The 4291-nt window shown below is 48.6% G+C and overlaps 1 protein-coding gene across 2 annotated transcripts in view; it reads left to right on the forward strand.

The window, feature by feature from the left end:
* The first annotated feature begins 290 nt into the window (after positions 1-290).
* PTPRA (protein tyrosine phosphatase receptor type A) overlaps positions 291-4291 on the forward strand; it is a 604614-nt gene continuing 600613 nt past the window's right edge. Inside the window, exon 1 of one of the 2 annotated variants that reach the window (XM_042466814.1) lies at positions 291-859. The gene's annotated coding sequence lies outside the window, so the exon portion shown is untranslated. The remainder of the gene's footprint in view (positions 860-4291) is intronic. The other variant, XM_042466816.1, reaches the window with a different exon arrangement.

The raw sequence follows: 4291 nt of genomic DNA on the forward strand, positions 1-4291 counted from the left end.
AGGCCCGGCCGGGTCCCAGAGCAGCGCTGGCAGCCAAAGCGGCGTCAGAAGCGGGTCCTTCCCGCAGCGCAGATGAGGGCAACGAACGACCCCTTGGAGGCAGAAAGAGGGAGAAGGGGCGGAGCCTCTTGGCGCGCCTTAGCCAACCAGAGCTGCCCTTTCAGCGGACCAATGGCGAGGCGGCTTCCACGCGGCGGAGGCGAAAGGGGCGGAGCGAGGCGCGAGGCGTCGCCGCAGCAGCAGCAGCAGCAGCCTCTCTCTCTCTGAGGGAAAAGGGAAGGAAGGAAGGCGGGCAAAGCCAAGCCGAGGAGAAGCAGCCCGCTCCGGTCGGGGTTCTTGCCTCAGGGTCGCCCCAAGGGGAAGGGCGTCCTCCGTGGCCTCCGCCGCTCGCCTCCTCCCCTCCGTGGATGGAGGAGCAGCGGCGGCGGCGGCGGCGGCGCGGAGCGTTCGAGGGCGGCGGGGAGCAGGCGAGGGAGCCGCCGCTGCTGCTGCTGCCTCCGCTGAGGAAGGGGAGGAGCCGCCGGGGCTGAGGCTGGAGGGAAGGCAGAGAGGAAAGGGCGCCCGCTGCCGCCGGAGGGAAGGAAGAGCGGCGCCCCTCTCGCCCGCTGCCCAGGGAGAAGGGCGCCCCCTGCTGCCGGAGGGGAGAAGAGCGGCAGGGCCCCTCGCACCTGGAGCCGAAGGGCCCCTCGGTCTCCGCTGGGCGCTGAGCGGAGGAGAGAGAGAGAAGCGCGGCGCTCCTCCCTCGCTTGACCCAGGGCTGAAGGGAGGGAAGAACGGGGCCTCCCTCCCGAGAGAGAGCCTCCTCCTCGGCCTCCGCTGGGCAGAGAAGAGCCGCTCCCCTTCCATCTGGGCAAAGAAGGTAAGTTTTTAATCTTAAAACAATGACATAAATTGGCAAACACACACATAGACACAGACTGGGAAAGGTAGGTTTCTGTATCCCTTCCCAATGACCTGAGCAGTCCCTGAGGGCTTTGCAGAGCCTAAGTCAATTGCCCCCAGAAGCTTTGCAGAACCGAGTCCACGCAGAGCCCCAGCTGGCATCCAACTCCCAGCCCTGCGGTCGAGGCCTTTAGCCACTGGGCCATCGGGGCTCCAGGAACCTGGCTCCCATTTAATTCCCTCCTCCTTGGAGCAGTTACTTTTGGGGGGTTAACAGACGGCCCCTAAGGAATGCCTTGCTGCCACCTCTGCAGAAACGTCGTGAGATTGTTCAGGCAGCGTGACCCCATCCATCCTCAGGGCAGGCGGCATCCGGTCTCTGCGCCCCAATGCACCCCAATGGCAATGTTCCTTGCTGGTCTGTCTCACCTCTTGAAGAACATCTTCCTTGGCAAATGGGGAGGACAGGGACTCTGTCTGGCTTCTCCCCTCCCCTCCCACCTGAAATTTTATTTTATTTGTTAAAGTTAAAAATTGATATAATTTTTAAAAACATTACAATTATTATTTTTTAAAAGAAAAGTAGCAAATGAGTGATAATAATAATAATAATAATAATAATAATAATTGTATTTATATTCCCTGCTTCTCTCTTCGGATCGAAGCAGGATTACAGCAAGTAAAAACATCATAAAAATACATATATAATTTGAAATACATCAATAAAACAAAAAGGAAGCGTGGTTACAGTATTGCTCACAATCCTGAGGATGGAGTCATGATATTCAGGTGTAAAATAGTATTCAGAATCAGATTAAAGGAGATCGGTTGGAAAGACCCTCCAGAAGAGATCCCTCTTAAGCACCTTTTTAAAGGCTTCCAAAGAAGTGATCAGGCGGATCTCTTCCGGTAAGTTGTCCCAAAGTCTAGGGGCCATCGCAGAAAATGTTCTGCAAGAGGTAGTTTCAACCTGGTTTTAGGGTAGTCTAATACTTTTGTTCCAGATGTTTCTTCCCTCCCCAACTTGAATATTATTTTATTTTAAATTGCAGTTTAATTTTTTAAAAGACGTTGTTGGCAAATGCAGAGGAGGGTAAGGAAGAGGGCTCTCGCTTTCCTCCCTTCTCAACTCAATTTGAAAAACATGTGGCAAACGGTGGGGCCAGAGACCGCCTTCCTTTTCTCTCCCTCCTCAATAACTGGCAAATTGGGAGCCAAAGGCAATTACCTTCCTTTTGCTCCTTTCTTGACTTAATTTGTTTTTAAATTTGGGAGGGGGGGGGGAATAGGCAAACCTATTTCAAGTTAAAGTCCATGTGTTTGTTAGCAGGGGAGAGTACAAGGAAAAGTCTCGTATTAGAGCAAATACTGCTTGCTCTTAGGAAAGTGTATGTAGGGTTGCAGGGTTGTTGCTGTTTTTAAAGTGTGTCTCCCTCACAAAAAACAAATCAACATTCCACATTATTATTATTATTATTATTATTATTATTATTACTTTTTAAAGGTTGGCAGTTATCTTATTTCAAGGAAGCTGTCTGAAAAAGGATATTCCTAATAGGTTTTGTTTTATTTTTCAGTTGTTTTGACCTCTGTGGGTTGGACCCACATTTCACAATCCCCGCCCTTCCAAAATGGATGTTGTTGTTGTTGTTACATTTATTTATATCCCCTCCTTTTCCCAGAACTGGGACCCAGAGCAGCTCAGAAACGTTAAGAGAACAATACAGTTAGAAACATAGAAAAGTGATAGCTTTGGATGGATGTTTTGTTTCCAGATGTTGATTTTGGGAGGGAGAGCCCTTCCCCTCTACATGATGCATCTTGGTTCTTTTTTCCTTGCTTCCAGGATCTTGGAAGTCTCTTTGGTCGCCTCCTTTCTCCAGTTTAATTTTGGGGTTGAGGATGGAAGAGAATTGGGGTTCAATCTAGAACTCTCCTCTCTCCTGAAGAGCCTTTCCAGTCCTCTACTTTCCACCTCTCTCTCTGTGTTGTCAGTCCTTAACTGCAAAGCATCCATCCTCAAAGGAAGCCATGATCCCACTCCCCCAACCCAGTATTTATGCAGAATGTTAAGTGTGTATTGTGAGAATATTGTGGGAAATGGAGTCCTCCGACCCAGCCAGATGCAGCTCCCTCTTGGATGTTGTTGTCTGGCCTGTCTCCCTCGACCCGGTTGCCAGCCAAGAAGTAAGAAAAGGGGCTGGAAAAGGAGACTTTCCTCTGTAGAACAGGATTTGGCAAGTGGATGTTGGGAAGGACAGGAATGAGGCTTTGGCCTGGAAGGGACTGTCTGGCAAATGCACTTACTGGGACAAGCTGTGTGAGTTGTGAGCGCTCTTTCTCTCTGTCAATACAAGACAAACAATTTCAGGTATTTAAGATGCACAAATAGATGACAAAACTATATTAAGTATGCTATTCAGGGGTTATTCCGATGATGAAAACAATCCTGGTAGAATGTGGGTTAAATCTTTGCTGTTCACATGCATTTTGAATGCACCTGGGCATGTTTTGGGGGGCTGCCAACACAAAAAACCCACTTAACCTGGGGAATCAATCATGGGTTTGTTTTTTTCCAAGTTTCCATAAAAGATTTGTGTTGTCTGTTGCGTGAATAATCCATGCAAATAGACCTGGAGTAAAGCTCTGCATGCCTTGAACATGTTTCAAATACATCCACATCGTTGACTCCATCTTTATTCGCAATGCTGACATGTGGTCCAAAATACACTGCAGAAATGATCCCGTTTGAGACAGCTTTCCCTGGCTCACTGCTAGAGAATTCTGGGAACTGTAGTTTTGTGAGACATTTAGCCTTCTCTTTGAGAGGGCTCTGGGGCCACAATAAACTACAAATCCCAGGATTCCCTAGCACTGAGCCAGGGCAGTTAAAGTGGTCTCAAACTGGATTATTTCTGCAGTGTGTTTTGGAACCTAGTTTCCTGTACAGTATTAACACACTTTCAGAACAGCACAGAAGAGCACTGATCATACACGTCAAACCCTTCCTTTCTGATTTCCTTTAACACCTGTTGATGTGTACAGTATATGTAAGGACTTGGGCTAATGGAGGAGAGTCTGTTAATCTCATAAACACCAGAAGGACAAAGTATTGTCCTTGCAGACAAAAATTGTCTCCTTTGATTGGCAGCAGCTTTGCAAGATGTTGAGCAGATCACCTTCGGCCTGGTCCTTGTCGCTGGAGATGCCAGCAATGGAGCTTGAAACTTTCTCCATGCACATTCTGCCACTCAGCTGTGATTTCTCTCCATGCAGCAGATATTATGTGTATTTCTCTGCATGGAGCACATGGTGTGTGTGTGCGTGCGCACGCACACTTTCAAGTCACTTGTTGAGTTATGGCAACTCCATTACTTTCATAAGATTCCCCCCCCCCTTTTTTTTTTTT

This window comes from Sceloporus undulatus, chromosome 5, assembly GCF_019175285.1.
Source record: "Sceloporus undulatus isolate JIND9_A2432 ecotype Alabama chromosome 5, SceUnd_v1.1, whole genome shotgun sequence".
NCBI classification, from domain to species: domain Eukaryota; kingdom Metazoa; phylum Chordata; class Lepidosauria; order Squamata; family Phrynosomatidae; genus Sceloporus; species Sceloporus undulatus.